This window comes from Sceloporus occidentalis, unplaced genomic scaffold (assembly GCF_023333645.1).
Source record: "Sceloporus occidentalis isolate IW3139 unplaced genomic scaffold, rSceOcc1.0.p SCAF_58, whole genome shotgun sequence".
NCBI classification, from domain to species: domain Eukaryota; kingdom Metazoa; phylum Chordata; class Lepidosauria; order Squamata; family Phrynosomatidae; genus Sceloporus; species Sceloporus occidentalis.
Genome location: NW_028317038.1, coordinates 1329404 through 1346620, shown reverse-complemented (window position 1 = coordinate 1346620; position 17217 = coordinate 1329404). Strand labels below are relative to the sequence as shown.

General features: G+C 42.0%; 1 non-coding gene across 1 annotated transcript; it reads left to right on the top strand.

Moving 5' to 3' along the window:
• Nucleotides 1–13496: 13496 nt before the first annotated feature.
• Nucleotides 13497–13626, top strand: LOC149287608 (small nucleolar RNA SNORA35). Its single transcript, XR_016277463.1, has one exon. It is a non-coding gene; the product is annotated as a small nucleolar RNA SNORA35 (small nucleolar RNA).
• The last annotated feature ends 3591 nt before the right edge of the window (nt 13627–17217 follow it).

Sequence of the window (17217 nt, the reverse complement as noted above, 5' to 3'; positions counted from 1 at the left end):
AAGCTAATTGTGACACCTTCCCGTGCAAAGATGTTTGCTGCTAAATGCAGAGTCTGTCTGGACAAGATTAATACATTAAAATAATTAGTCACAGATAGTTAGTGAATCTGAACAATTTTGTGTAATATCACCAATCAGCATTAACACCAAGCCATTGTTTACAGAGATAATTAATTAGAATTATTTCGTTTTGCTAAAACATGACAGAACAAAGCAGAAGAGGGGAAAAAAAGCATATTAAATTGTAGTCATTTTACTTGTTATGAGGAGCTGTAACCAGTTGAATGAAGTACAATCCAGCTTGTGTGGAGACTGATGTTTGAGATTTGAAGTGTGAAATTGGAACCTTTGCAAATTAAGTGAAGTATCATGCAGGTGTGTCTCACATATATCAAAAGAATGACAACTACCGCTCTTTGGGAAAGTGTGAAAGATACTAGAATAGACATATAGGTGACAGCATGTAATTCAGGATGGTTAACCCATCTAAAAGAAAATATGTTCCAATAGCATGTCACTGAAAAACTATTTTATGTGTAGCGGGTAGATTAATGGATGGACAGAAGATGATAGTAATAATATGCAATAACAAATTACTACACGACACTGATAGCCCAATCAGTATCATTATTTAATTATGGTAGTATTCATTTTATTCAATAGCAGAAATACAGTAATATTTTTTACTTACTTGAGGGGACTCACATTTACTTATACACCTATTCCTCATAGATTAATCAAAATGATTTTTTCTTTTAAAATAAAATTGTGACTAATATTTATTTTCTTAGTTTATACATAATCTTTATTGTTTTACTTTCTTGGAGCCCTGATAAGTCTTTTAGCTTAGGGCTTCAAAAACCCAGAGCTGCCCTTTGTTGCTGTATGTCATCAGAATTGGCTCATAAACTTTTAAAGTACCTTTAACCCCTTCGTGACAAAGGCTGATTTTACTTTTTGTACCCTTCGTGACAATGGCCGTTTTAACATTTCTGCGCTGCTCGTGTTTAGTTGTAATTTTCTTCTTTCCCGTTTACTGAACCCACACACATTAGATATTGTTTTTTTCAGGACAAGAAGGGCTTTCTTTAGATGACATTGTTTTGATTGTATCATATTATTTACTATTAAAAAAAGTATAAAATATGGTGAAAATTTTAGAAAAAAATGACTGTTTCTAACTTTTAGTTGAAAAATCTTTTACTCATCTATAAAAGGTAATGAAAAAACCTGCTAAATAGATTCTACTATTTGTCCTGAGTTTAGAAATACCCAATGTTTTTATGTTTTTTTGCTTTTTTCTACACATTATGGGGCAAAAAGTACAGGTAGCGTTTTGCTATTTCAAAGCCTTTATTTCCAAATCTGGTAATTCTTCCCCCCATGTGCCATTTCGGGTATCTTTGAAGCCGGCCCATGCAATTTACCCCATCAAGTCATGTATTTTTGAAAACTAGACAGCCCAGGGTATTCCAAGTGCTAGTATTTTAACCCTTTCCAAGCACTAATTCTACCATCAGCCTTTGTCAAACTTTATGGTAGTCATTTTTTTTGCATTTGTTTTTTCACACACTTTACTTTAGGTATGAATAAACAGGTTCTGGTATATGTCACTATCATAAAACACCCCAATATGTGTTTAGCAACATCTCCTGAGTACAGCGATACCTCACATGAATGATTTTGCCTGGGTGTTTGGGGGCAAAAGGGCCACATTTGGGGCATGCGCATTTTCAATGTTGAACTTTGGCATTTGGGGATCCACTGCCCATGCCCTATTTGGCACATCTTTGAGCCGGGCCATTTCAGTGTGCCCAATAAAGCCATATATTTTTGAAAACTAGACACCCCAGGGTATTTCAAATGCTAGTATTTTAACTCTTTCCATGCACCATATCTACCACCAGTCTTTGTCAAACTTTGTGGTAGTCATTTTTTTGCATTTGTTTTGTCACACACATTTTACTTCAGGTATGAATTAAAAAGTTCTCGTATATGTCACTATCACAAAACACCCCAATATGTGTTCAGCAACATCTCCTGAGCGCAGTGATACCCCACATGAATGATTTTGCCTGGCTGTTTGGGGGCAAAAGGGCCACATTTGGAGCGTGCACATTTTTCAATGTGGAACTTTGGCATTTGGGGATCCACTGCCCATGCCCTATTTGGTACATCTTTGAGCCAGGCCATTTCAGTGTGCCCAATAAAGCCATATATTTTTGAAAACTAGACACCCCAGGGTATTTTAAATGCTGGTATTTTAACTCTTTGCATGCACACATTTTACCACCAGCATTTTTTCAAAGTTTGCAGTAGTATTTTTGTGTGTGTATTTTTCCCACACACACCTACTTTATGTATGAATTTACAGCTCCTGGTATATGCCGCTGTCACACGACACCCCAATATGTGTTCAGCAACATCTCCTGAGTACAGTGATACCCCACATGCATGGGTTTGTCATTTTTGGGGGGAACTAAAAGGCCACATTTGGTACGTGTGCATTTTTCTAATTGGAAATTAGATGTGTGGCCATCCTTGCCCCCGTGTTAATTGGGACATTGTTGAACCCGGCCAATTCAATTTACCCCATCAAATCATACATTTTTTTAAAGTAGACACCCCACGGGCATTTAATATGCCAGTATTTTAACTCTTTCCATGCGAGAATTGTTTTAAGCTAATGTGCTAATTTTAGGACTTGCTCACAAAAATATATTTTTTATATATATATTTTAATTTTTTTTTGCCTTTTTTAAAACATTTTTAAGATTTTTTTTCAACTTGAAGGTTCCCCTGATAGTGACATCAGAGGGAAATTATTTTTACATTTTACTGGTTTTTTACTATTTTTTTTCTAATTATTATTAATTTTATTTTATTTTTAATTAATTTTTTCTAATCACACTGTGATTAGAAAGCTGAGCTCCATTGACTTGCATGGTTGAATGCAGTACCTGTATTCAACCTGCAATTGGAGCCAGAGTTCTCTAGAGGGTCAGGAGACCGTCTAGCGAACTTTTTCGTCTTTATTTTTTTTTTCCCGGGTCGCCGCCATCTTGCTGATGGCGAAGATCACCGGCAGCTGCGGCTGTGACCGCTCTCCGGAGCGGTCACAATCCATCAAGAGGTAAGTGTTTGGTGTCGCTGGATGCCTCCTGATCGAGGCATTCCAGCGACACCATTTAAGTTAAGGAGGTGATCGTTGATCGCCTCCTAAACGCTTTTAAAACGGGCGTCCGCCGCCTTACATTGTATGGCGGATGTTGACGCCCCGGGGAGGGGCCAGACATGGCCCCTGATTCCGATCATGGCGTTGCTGAATGCCTCGAGGTCGAGGCATTACAGCAACGCTGTTTGGGTAAAAAAATCGATCACGGATCGATTTTTTTTTTACCCATTTTAACAAATGAGGGTCCTGGCACGTCATTTGTCGTTAACGACATGATTTTCCGTGAAGTGCCCGGACCGGCAATTGTCATCAAGGGGTTAAAAAAGTAACTTAAATGCCATAAGATGTATCACTAATCAACTGCAGATTACTAAGCACCCCTTCAGACCGATTTTTTTAATAATTTTTTAAGAGTCCAGGGACATGTCCCGGGAAATCAACAGTTGCGTGTGTTAGCAGGGCCGTATAGGGAGGACAAGGTCTCTCTGCTTATATCACTGTGTGCCAGAAATTGTTCCGCAGCACCAAGAAATGACATCATGTCCTGGTGTTCAGCACTAAAAAGGAGCAGTAAAGAAGAGGTCTGAAAAACAGACACTCCCACCACATAATTGAAAAAGGAACACAGAGAGGGAGAAAGGTAAGAGATCATTTTTGTTCTGTGTGTTTTTCAGGTGTGTCAATGTACAGTGTGATTTTAGTTACTACCAAGGATTCACGAAAGGGTCATATACTAGTGCCTTAGTGGGAAATGCTTGTAAGCTTTTTATTTCTTGCCCAGAAAATTGGTAACTGCATAAAATGCCAGTTCAGTGGTTTGTTGCACACCAATTCATATTTTGTAAATATAAACAATTTTACCCATACCGTATTTGTAAATAGTAGTCAACCCACTTCTTTTTTACACAGCTGTCTATCAGATAGCAGTGTACAATCTATAGAGATCTATAGAGGTCTTTTATGACCCCCAGATATCTCTATTAGCACAAGGATGTATCTGATGGCATCATCTGTTAGTGTTCCCCTGCGCAGCAATCAGGGTTCCCTTGTAGGGTTTCCCTCTACAGCAGCCAGGGTTATCCTACAAGGAGCCCTCTGATTGCTGTGTGCAGCCATGTGATAGCTCTGTCTTAGGGTTGCAGGATACCTGCACTCACACATTGTGCGATCAGTCAGTTAGTTACCAGAAGGAAATGCCTGCTGAATTTAACTGCACGGTTACATTAAATCTGACAGCTTCGGGCCTGAAATGTTAGCCTTGACTGTCACAGGGGATTTAGAGCTGCCAGTGCAAAAATCCATGATGTAGAGATATGTCCTGGGTCTTAAAGTGCCATTTGGTCAAGAAGGGCTTAAGACTTGTTTAAGAACAACCCATCTGATTCCTTGATTCCAGTTCTGCTCTTTGCTTCAGCTCTGTTTCCTTTATAAGGTGTGCCCCACCCGTTATGTTTGTCTCAGTCTGCAGTTTACAGGTATGTCTCTCTGATATGTGTTTGGATTTCATGTTTGGTTTGTTTAGTACCTCTGTAGGCAGGGTTTAGCGTTAGGACCCACCGAATATTGGAGTGCTTTGGCGTAGTGGTGGGCTAAGCATACTATGGCCATATGATGTGACGGAATCTCCAATTGTTAGCACATAGTCCTAGGCTAGTCGTGTATCCATGTGTGTCTGTATTTTGTGTACCTTTGCCCTCCTACCCTGAATCATCTGAGGATTTTGGTACCTCTCTCCTCTCCCCATGTCCCAGTTAAGATGTCCTATCCTTGCTTAAAAGAGATGCGTCCGAGGATTCCAGCTCCTCACTCCATCCCCTGTGTTCCTTTCCTTGTTCCCTGTCCTTTGTTGTGCTCTGTTCCAGGTATGTCCTGTCTTCCTATGTTCCTTACTCGCTCTGTCCCCCTTGCTTGCTCTGTTGCTCTTGCTTACTATGTTTCCACTATATACTCTGCTTAACTTCCATACTTCCAGCCTGCAGCATCTTGCCCATTTCTATGTTCCGTTATGTCTCATGCCTGCTCCAGGGTGTCTGCTGGACATCTCCAAGTTTTGTTCGGATTTCCACATCCAGCCAAGTTTAGTTCTGCTTTGTTCTGTACTGCTGCTATGTCAGGGCCCTGGTTTGTGGCTGCACTATCCTAGGTGCCCAACCCCTGGGAGAGGGCAGTTACCCTGTACTAGGCCCTGTCCGACTCCACTACTGCACAATAACTCCAGAACACAATCTTTGGGTGCTCTGGGTCATTACAGTCCTCTGTATGGACCCAGTCTGTGACACAATAGGAGAGGACTGCTTGGATGGGGATGAGTTGATCTGGTTCCGTCGATGTGTTGAAGCTGTCGATTGTTCAGATGGCTTGATTATGATGATGGTTGGGAGTAATGGGAAGGAATGTTGTACGCTTCCCTGAACAGGGGGGTTTCAGAAATGGTTTTGAAAGCTGCATATGAGGCAGAAAGTCTGATGGAAAGGGAAAGGGAATTGCACAGGAGGGTTGAAATCCTGAATACAGGAGTGGGAAGAGGTAACAACAGTAGAAGATAGCCGCAGGTCGTGATTGGAGCGAAGGGGGCATGTAGGGGTGTATTTGGATAGGAGGATAGAGATGTAAGGGGGTGCAGAGTTGTTGAGGGCCCTATAGGCCAGGGACAGAAGTTTAAATTTGATTCTGAAGGGTATGGGGAGCCAATGAAGTGATTGGCATAGTGGAGCAGCGGATGAGGAACGGCGGCAGAGAAAATTTTGTCTGGCTGCAGTTTTGAGGATGAATTGAAGCGGTGAAAGGCGGGAGAGGGGGAGACCGGTTAGTAGGGAGTTGCAATAATCCAGACGGGATATCACAAGGGAGTAGATTAGTAACTTGGTGGTATCTTGTCTGAGGAAAGGGTCGGTTTCAGGAGATGTTTTTCAGGTGGAGGCAGCAGGATTTGGTGAGGGACTGGATGTGAGGGATGAAGGAGAGAGCAGAGTCCAGGGTCACACCAAGGCAGCGAACCTGGTCTGTTGGTTGGATAGTGGAATTGTCAATGGTAATAGAGATGTCAAGAAAAGTGGACAGAGCAGATGGCGGGATTACCATGAGTTCGGTTTTAGAGATGTTGAGCTTTAGGTAACGGGATGTCATCCATGATGCAATTCCTGAGGCGAGTTAGAAGAGAGGGGAAAAGAGAGCGGGTTTCTTCCTGGGTACCCTGAACCATGCGCAGGTGTCACAAGCTTGTACAAATTCAGTGATGTGGGTGGATATGTTATGCCACCAAAAAACGTGATTGCAGGAGGAAAAACAAATTCCCAATTATTGTTTGCCCAGCTATGGGTGAGCAATATGCCCATGACAAAACCTCAACACTATCTTTGGGTGGCACAAAAAGTTGTCCTGGAGGAACCAAGAAACACCTGGGTTTGTATTGCTGGAGTTAAGTGATGCGTTGAAGCAGAGATGTGGAAATGGTAGCAATAATGCGTTAAAGCATGGGGGCTTTTAAATTGTCTGGATAAAGCATTTGCTTTTGTGTTTTTTATATCCAGGACGATAAGAGAAATTGAAATTGAAGCATGTAAAAAAATAGAGTCCAATGAGCCTGGTGGGGATTGAGGCTTTTCCCCTTCTCCAAATACAGCAGATTTTTTTGATCGATAATAATCTTGATAGGTACCTCTGTTACTTGAAGAAGGTGTTGTCTTTCTTCCAAAACCATTTTGATAGCTAATAGTTCTCAGGTTCTGACATCATAATTGCATTCAGCAGACAAGAATTCCTTGAGAAAAAAATGAACATGGAATGAATCCGGTTACTTCTCTGAGATAATATAACCGTAGCTCCAGTCTCTGAGAATGAAGGGTAAGGCAGGATTAGGCCTATGAATGGTCTCAGATGGCCAACTAGTGGTAATTACTCCCTTGCAAGTCAGGGCAGTGATAGGAAAAACAATGTGGGAGAAATTTGGGATAAAACATCGATAGCAGATGGCAAATAGAAATCTGGGATCAGTAGGTTTTTTCCGTTTGCTGATGGCTGTAACCTTCTCAGGGTCCATCTCTAGACCCTTATCTGATATAACATACCCCAGGAACTTGATGCCATTAAATTCAAATTCACATTTCTCAGCTTTGGCCTACAAGGAGTTCTTTCTCAAACATTGCAGAACTTGTTTCAAGTGTCTCCTATGTTCCTTGAGATTAGGCGAATATATAAGAATGTCATCCAGATAAATCATAACATGCGATAATACCATATCATAAAAAAAATAATTGACAAAGTTCTGAAAAACGGCAGAAGTATTGCATAGCCCAAAAAGCATTACTAAATATTCATAAAGCCCAAAACGAATATTAAAAGCGGTCTTCCACTAATCGTTCTCTCTGATGCGGACCAAATTATCTCCCTTATCTCTCTGGAGATATAGTTTTGTGAAGACCTTAGTGTCTTTTTACAAACTATATAATTATGTGATAAAAAGTACTGGATATTTGTTTTAAATAGTTATTTTGTTTAACCCCCTAAAGTCAATACAAAGTCTGAGAGATCCATCCTTCTTTTTAACAAAAAAGAACCTGGATCCAGCAGGAGAGGAGGATGGACGTATAAACCCTTTATTATCATTGTTATATTGTGATAGGTCTTGATTTTTAAGGTTCAGAAAGTTGATACCTATGACCAGAGGGAGATGATGTTCCAGTACTAATTTCAACAGCACAGTCATCAGTATGGTACATCCAATTTTAACAGGATGACCCCTAAATACACTGGGACACTATAAGTCTCTGACACCTTTAGCTGGGTGCTCAGTTGTCTTAAAGTTTGCCTCTACAGCTAAGCTCTAGACAGCTCTGGACAGGGTAGATGCCAGGGAAGCAAGAAACCCAGGAAGCTACAGAACAGGCAGAGTCAGGAACCGGATGCGTGGTCACAGAACAAGCCAAGGTCAGCAACCGGTTAACATGTCCTGGTAAAGGAGAGAGAGAGACTGGTGCAGGACTCAGGGTAGAGAAGGAAGAACAGGATCTGTTAACCCTTTGCTGACCTCCGCTTGTTCTGCGACCACGGATCTGGTTCCTGACTCTGCCTATTCTGTATTTCTTGCTGGCCTGGCATCTACCCTGTCCAACTCATCTTCCACAGGTAGGCACCAGTGGGCTGGCTGAAAGGAACAGTGTCAGTCGCATGTACAATCCTGAAGGAGGTACGTTTCTGTACAGCTGGTACTTGCGGCATGGGGGGCGCGTGGCTGATGGCACGAGAGGCAATGCTGCCAGAAGATGAAGCAGAAGATCCAGAAGCTGGCTGCAGGTGTCATGGGACCCTTTTTTCTTTATCTCTACCCTTTCTCCCTACCCCTGCTCTTTATCTTTTTTTCTCCCCCTTTAACTTTAATCCTCTTTTTCATTATCTCTCCCGTTTCTCTTTATCTCAAAGCTCTCTTTTTTCTTAATTTGCCCTTCGTCTATCTCTCCTTTTCTCCTTTTCTCTCTCCTTTCTCATTATCCTTTCTTATTATCTCCCCCTTCACCCCATCTCTACTTTCTCATTATCTTCCCTTTCTCTCTATCTCTCTCTCTATACATTTCAGCAGTATAAGACAGAATATTGTTGTAGTAATTATATTGAAGGTGAGGAAGCAGTAAATTCCTCAGAACAGTGCATTTATTATCAGAGACAAAAGAACCCCAAAAAATAACAGACTAAGAAGCACCGATACATTACATAAAGAAGGTCCCGCTTGCAAGTTTACAATCTAGAGGGTATGTGGTGTAGAAAGACGTTAGGTATAGAGAAAGTGGGATAGTGTCATAGATGAATAAGGGAGTTGTATAAGTGGCATATACAATAAGAAGGTTATAGCTAGATGATATGCTTCTCAGAAGAAGTGGGTTTCGAAGTTGTACGTTAATATTAAGAGGAAGAGCAAAAGCTGGAAGTTAGGTGGAAGTAAGTGAAGTCTTCTAAGCATGAAAAGGAAGAGGTGATAAGGAAGGATAATAGCCTTAGCCCACGGGAAGAACATAAAAATCAAGTAGGGGAATATTTTGCTATGAAGGCAAAAATGTATAGATAAGCAGTATCATGGTAGTGCTTTGTTATTTTTATTATTATTTAGTGTTATATATAGCGCCATTGAATTCCGTAGCACTGTACAATGGGTGGACAGGACATAACAAGTAGTATTTAACATAACAATTTGACTTACAGAGACAATAGGTGAGGAGGGCCCTGCTCAAATGACCTTACAATCTAGAACAGTGATGGCGAACCCGTGGCACGCGTGCCGCTGTTGGCACGCCGAGCCGTCTCTGTGGGCACGCCGTGACTACAGTAATATACTATAGTCACGGCGTCCCCCGGACTACATCTCCCACAGTTCTCAGTGCTGAGCGCCGGGCGACTGGATATGACGCTTATATCCAGCCCCGGCGCCCAGCATAAACAGCTGTGCGCGGCTGCACTGCACAGTTAGAACGGAAGAAGCAGAAAGGAAAAAGCAGAAAGGAGGAAAAGGAAGCAGAAAGGAGGAAAAGGAAGCAGAAAGGAGGAAGAAAAGGTAAGATTTGTGGAGAACCAAGGTGGGTGGGTGGTTGATTATTGGGGGGGTCTGATGTGGAGAACGAAGGTGGGTTAGGGGGGTCTGATGTGGAGAATGAAGGTGGGTGGGGGCATCTGATGTGGAGAATGAAGGTGGGTTAGGGGGGTCTGATGTGGAGAATGAAGGTGGGTTAGGGGGGTCTGATGTGGAGAATGAAGGTGGGTTAGGGGGGTCTGATGTGGAGAATGAAGGTGGGTGGGAGGGGGTCTGATGTGGAGAACAAAGGTTGTGGGGGGGTCTGATGTGGAGAACAAAGGTGGGTTGGGGGGGGTCTGATGTGGAGAATGAAGGTGGGTGGGGGGGTCTGATGGTGGAGAATGATGTGTGTGCATATACATATGGTAAGGCATATGTATGGGCACTTGGGCAGGCATATGTGTGTGTGTATAGGGCAGCTGTGTATATGTGCGTGTATGTGCATACGTTTATGGGCAGTGTATATGTGTACATGTGTATGGGCAGTGTATATGTGTACGTCTGTATGGGCAGTGTATATCTACTTTAAGGTGGCGCTATATATAACATATGGTAGTTATTTGAACCCGTGTCCTGGCCTATGGACAACAATTTTTTTTTTTAATTCCAGCCCTTTGTATCTACAGCGGCTTTCAGACTCAGCGGTTTCACAGGACATTGTGTATCTGTCTACAAAACTGTGAGTTGCTCTTCTACAATTCTGTGTTTATTATGTACCTTTTTTGTGAAATGTTGCAACGTGTACAGTTGTTTTTTTTTTGTTTTTTTTCAATACAAAAAATGTTTAATGGAAAGCTCTGTTATTGTGTTTTTCTTTTTAAACAAAAGCTGTTAATTAGTTTGAAAAACTGTACGAATTGTTTTTTCTAAACTAAAACCTCGTTATTCAGGTTTAATGGCAGTGTTGGCACTTTGAAAAAAATAAGTCGTTTTGGTTTGCAGTTTGGGCACTTGGGCTCAAAAAGGTTTGCCATCACTGATCTAGAATATCATATATTTGAAACATGCTTTCCTATGTTTATCTATTTAACCCCTTCGTGACAATTGCCGGTCCGGGCACGTCACTGAAAATCGTGACGATTATGACAATTGACGTGCCAGGACCGGCACGTCTTTAAACGGGTGAAAAAATCGATCCGTGATCGATTTTTTCACTCAAACGGTGTTGCTCTAATGCCTCGACATCGAGGCATTGAGCAACACCAAAAAAAACATTCCCGCCCCCCCCCGATCGCTCCTAGGAGCAAAAAAAAAACATGTTTGAAAGACTGCACGTCTTTCAAACATGGCGGCGCCCGCCGCCGAAAAACGGGTTTAGGAAGCGATCGCGAGTCGCTTCCTTTGCTTAGCTGGTGTTGCTAAGATGCCTCAGTATCGAGGCATCTTTGCAACACCTGTTTAGCAAAGGAAGCGACTCGCGATCGCTTCCTAAATGCTCAACTTACCTTCCCGGTGCCGGTGTCTTCGAAACACACGCGGTGTTTCAAGATGGCGGCGCCCATCAAGCCGGGGGGCGGAGCCTGCTGACATCATCGGGGGGGTGTTGCTGGATGTCATGGACATCCAGTGAATAACACCCCTAGTGGTCAGATCACTCATAAGAGTGATCATGATTTGATAAATCAAAGGCAATGTTTTCTAAACATTGCCTTTGATCAGTATTGGATCTGCCTCCCTCCTTCACTTGCTTCTAGTGAGGGAGAGAGACAGATCAGTGTGTTCTGGTATTTCAGGTATTCCCTAATAAAAATATATATATATTGATCCAAAGGCTCTTATAAGAGCCACCCATATAATATTAACCCCTTCATTGCCATTGATCACTGCATAAACAGTGATCTTGCATAGTGGCAATTGTTTTTGGGTTGTTTTTTTTTTACATGTTTTTTTACTTTTTTTAGTTTTTTTTACTTTTTTTAGGTTTTTTTTTTTATTTTTTATTATAGCCATTAACCCTTTCCTTCCCCACTATTTTTGCTGCAATTCTTACCATGCAGCGGTATACGGCTGAGGAGGCGTATGCCTTTTTGGCCACAGATTCTGAGGCCACTGATACAGCGTCAGATTTTGACGTTGGTCAGTTCACAGATACATCTAGTGATGTATCTGTGGCTGTTAGGACGCCTACCACACGTAGTCGTGGCAGTGCACCAGAGGCATGGGTAGCGCCTAATAGGTACAAGCCAGCTATCCCTCCTTTTTCTGGAATTCCTGGCATCAATATTGATGTTACAGGATTCACTCCACTGCAATTTGTGCAGGTTTTTTTGGGAGACGATGTCTTGGGAGACATTGTCACACAAACAAACATTTATGCCCAGCAGCACCGTGCTGCTAGCCCTAATTCTTTTTGGGCAAAACAGCCATGGACTCCCATTGACGTGCCAGAATTTCTTAAATTCTGGGCACTCACAATGTTAATGGGCATTATAAAAAAGCCCTCCATCCGCTCCTACTGGAGCACCAGCCCCATCTTTAGTACCCCCATTTTTGCCCAAACTATAACTAGGCAAAGGTATGAAATGATTCTTCGTTTCATGCATTTTAGCGACAACAGCCTGTGCCCCCCTAAGGAGGACCCCCAGTTTGATAGGCTGTACAAAATCCGCCCCCTGATTACCCATCTCGCTGCCAGGTTTCCAGAGGTTTATACACCTGGAAAAAATATCTGCGTGGATGAATCCCTAATGAAATATAAAGGAAGGTTGGGATTCAAGCAGTATATTCCTTCCAAGCGCTCCAGGTATGGAGTGAAGGTGTATAAGCTCTGCGAGAGCTAGACAGGATATACTCATGCCTTCCGGGTATACGAGGGTAAGGATAGCTACCTTGACCCTCCAGGTTGCCCAGATCATCTGGGCACCAGTGCCAAGATTGTTTGGGACCTAATATTCCCCCTTATGAACAAAGGCTACCACTTGTATGTAGATAACTTCTATACAAGCGTCCCTTTGTTCAAGCTGCTGTATTGTTTCGATACGGTAGCTTGCGGTTCTATAAAAAAGAACCGCTTGGGTTTCCCACAACGCCTGGTACGAACCCGGCTAGGAAAGGGGGAGACCTCAGCTCTACGCCAAGAGGAGCTTTTGGCATTGAAGTTCAAGGACAGAAAAGAGGTGTGCATGCTGAGCACCATCCACGATGAGAGAACCGTGGAGGTTTCTGTCCGTGGCAGAGCTGGGGTCACTACAAAGCCAGTGTGCATCAGGGCCTATAACAAGCACATGGGTGGAGTTGATCTGTCAGATCAACTCCTACAGCCCTACCTCATTATGAGGAAGACAAAGGCCTGGTACAAGAAGGTTGCAATTTATCTAATGCAAATTGCAACCTATAACGCTTTTTTGCTGCACAAAAAAGCAGACACTGGGCTGAAGCTGTCTTTTTTGCAGTTTCAGCTCGAAGTAATTTCAGGTATCTTGTACCGTGATGCACCTGGTCCCGAAGTAGTGATGGGAACCAACAGAATTGGGGCTACCCATTTTATTTTTAAAATCCCCCCTACAGCAAAGAAGCAGAATCCCCAAAAGAGATGCAGGGTATGCTACAGCAGGGGGCAAAGAAAGGACACCACATTTTACTGTCCAGATTGCCCTGGAAAACCTGCACTCTGTGTCGGTGACTGCTTCAAGCTGTATCACACAGTTTCCCATTTTTAATTTTTTTTTTGTTCCTGCTCCATTTTTGTATTTTTTTTTAATTTTTTGTTACATTTACTGTTTTTTAGCTTTTATTTGCTCCACCATTTTTAAGCGTTTTTATTTGCACTGTCAAGTGACCCCTGTGTCCATTCCGTGGCATGAGGGACCACTTAAGGTGCTAGATCAAATCCCTTCTTGGAGATAGGCCAGGCTTTCTTGTAACCTGTCCCTACTGATAGTTGGGTACAAGCATTTTTCTTTACCCAGATGTAAAATTCCTACTGAATTTGAATTGCTCATGTTCCAAATGTGGCCCTTTTGCCCCCAATCTGACAAACCCATGCATGTGGGGTATCAATGTACTCAGGAGATGTTGCTGGACACATATCTGGGTGTTGTGTGACAGCAACATATACCAGGAGCTGTAATTTCACACCTGAAGTACAAAGTATGTGAAAAAAACACCAAAAACAATTACTATCCCAAACTTTGACAAGGGTTGGTGGTAGGATTAGTGCATGGAAAGGGTTAAACTATCAGCATCTAAAATACCCTGGGGTGTCTAGTTTTCAAAAATATATGGTTTGGTGGGGTAAATTTAATTTGCTGGCTTCAAAGATGCCCCAAATACCACATAGAGACAGAATTACCAGATTCAGAGAAAAATGGTTTTGAATTAGCAAAACGCTACTTGTACTTATTGCCCCATAACGTGTAGAAGAAAGCAAAAAAACATAAAAACATTGGGTATTTCTAAACTCGGGACAAATAGTAGAATCTATTTAGCAGGTTTTTTCAGTAGTTTTTTATGATGAATAAAAGATTTTTCAAATAAAAGTGAGAAAATGTGTTTTTTTTTCAATTTTTCGTCATATTTTATTATTTTTATTATAGGAAATTACATCATATGAAAAAAATTTTGGTGTCTGAAGAAAGCCCTTCTTGTCCTGAAAAAAACAATATATAACTTGTGTGGGTTTAGTAAATGGGTTAAGAGAAAATTACAGCTAAACACAAACACCGCAGAAACGATAAAACAGCCATTGTCACGAAGGGTACAAAAAGTAAAATCAGCCTTTGTCACGAAGGGGTTAAAGTTTATACTCGTATGACAAAGTAAAATAAACACAAGAAGCAAAATACAGCAACATATTCTGCTGTGTTTTTAACATCTGCAACCACTTCATTTTAAGAGTTTGTTATCTTCTAAGGCCAGGGACTATTTCACTGTTAGACAGATGTTGGAATGTGGATATTTGAACTTATTTAACCCATTAGGGATGGAGGATGTAATATAAGGTGCCAGAGCATCCCCATCCAACCTTTTTATTTAAAAAACAACCCTGATTATAAGAAGATCTCCAAAACTTTGGATCTTAATGAATGAAAAAAAGAAAAGTTCTGAATATAAAATTACCCTTTAGGGAAAAAAATTACTTTTTTTTGTCATTCACTCGTATGCACCCTCATACTTTGACACTCACTTATATGCACACTTATACTCTGCCATGCACTTATACTGTATGCGCATTTACTGCACCTAGCTTTCTCCCCAAATCTGTCTGCAATAATTCTGGCCTTTTAGCTGATATAGAGGAGGAGCAGACAAAGAAAGAATTATTGCAGGATAAAATAAAGCAAATTTAGTTTTCCTTGTGAAGAGCTGTGAGCTTATTGGAGACAACACCTTCCTCTTATTCCCTAATAATCTTCTGAAAGTCTTTGGGATTCGTAGGTGAGCGTCCCTTGAAAATATTTTTTTTCCAGTAAAGTTCAAAAGTTTAAAGATGACAGACCTAGGTCTGGCCTGAAATCCTAGGTGGGGGTGACCCAATGTGTGTGCTCTTTTTATTCTGGGAACACAGCGTGGGCACTGCAAGATACAAAGTTGATCTTATCCATGTAATGCTTCTGTTAATGACAGGATCGGTAGATTACTTATCACTTCCACTCAGCTTTTTAAGTTGGGTTACAGAGCCCTGGATCAAAGACAACGTGGCTTTTAGCCATTCTGTAATACATCTCAGTTCCCCTAATGTTTGCTGACGCTTCCCTACTTTGCACTCTAGCAAAGGGCATAACCCATCCACTACCCGTGGAGTTATGAGGTCACAGTCCTTATGCTATTACGCAACTGCCGTAACCAAGCAATATTTATTAGTTTCTCCTCTAGCTGTGGTGTGTTAGATTTCTTCTGAGGTTTTTTCCCAGGGGTTTGCCGACCATGGCATGGGCGTAGGAACCCCTAAAAATCTGGGGGGGATAGCATTTTTACTGGTAGGGTATACCTGACCATTTCACCAACAGGGACTTTTATGACATTGCAATATAAATACATAGACATTAATATGTAGTTGGTCCCCCTTTGCAGCTATAACGGCTTCCGCTCTTCTGGGAACGATTTCCACAAGATTTTGTAGTGTTTCTGTGGGGAATTTTTGCAACTATGCCTTTATGGACCTTGTTTTGTACACTGGGGCACAGTCATGATGGAATAGAAAAGGACCGTCCCCAAAACTGTTCCCACAAAGTTAGAAGCATAGTGTTGTCCAAAATGTCTTGGTATATCACCTTCAGCTCATAAAACGTTCTACTGGATGAATGGGAGAAAATTCCCACAGAAACAGAAAAATCTTACAACCACTGATGGACCCCACTGGACACAGCCACAGAGACTACTATGATGTATTGAATGATCCATCTAAGACTCCTAACACGTCATGCACACAGGAACATATCCACACACTTAAACACTTGAATAACATACATACGCATGCACACACTAACATACACACACACACACACACACACAATAATACACCCCAAAACAATCCCACCCTAATATACCTAGACACATGCCCACCATAACACACCTGGAAACATACTAACATACCCATTAAAACAGATGTGCACAATAACATACCCACAAACATACGCTATCACACCCAGACACACATTCAAACACATCCTTTACTTACTCTGCCTACCCCTAGATTTAACACGTGGCGCTTTGTATTAGTGATGCCCTAGACCAAGTAGCACCCCGCAATATTCTCTTGTGTCCAAATGCTACATACAGTGACACACACTCATTTTAACCAGAAATAGGCCTGGATTTAACCCTAGGTGCCCCTGAGTTAAACATGTGTTACAGGGAATCATTCTCTTCTCTTTAAGTACGACATGCCTGCCCACAAAAACACATATATACGCTGCAATTGCCTGCACATACACACTTGCCAGTACTCACACATATGCACTACCCTTATACACGCCTGCCCAAACATACATAAACTGCTCAAACACATGCCTACCCATAAATATACACTGCCCTTGAACATACTTACACAGACGTATACACTATAAGACAAATACACTCCTTATATACACACACATATACACTGTGTATACCCCCCCGTCGTTTTGCACATCTGACCCCCCTCGTTTTGCACATCTGACCCCCCCTCCTCTTGTACATCAGACCCCCCCTCGTTTTGCACATCAGACCCCCCCTCGTTTTGCACATCAGACCCCCCTCGTTTTGCACATCAGACCCCCCCTCGTTTTGCACATAAGACCCCCCTCGTTTTGCACATCAGACCCCCCTTCGTTTTGCACATCAGCCCCCCCCCTCGTTTTGCACATCAGACCCCCCTCGTTTTGCACATCAGACCCCCCTCGTTTTGCACATCAGACTCCCCCTCGTTTTGCACATCAGAACCCCCCTTGTTTTGCACATCAGACCCCCCCTCGTTCTTCACATCTCTTACCTTTCTCTTCTTCCTTTCTGCTTTCTCTTCTTCCTTTCTGCTTTCTCTTCCTCCTTTCCTTCTGGTTTGCTG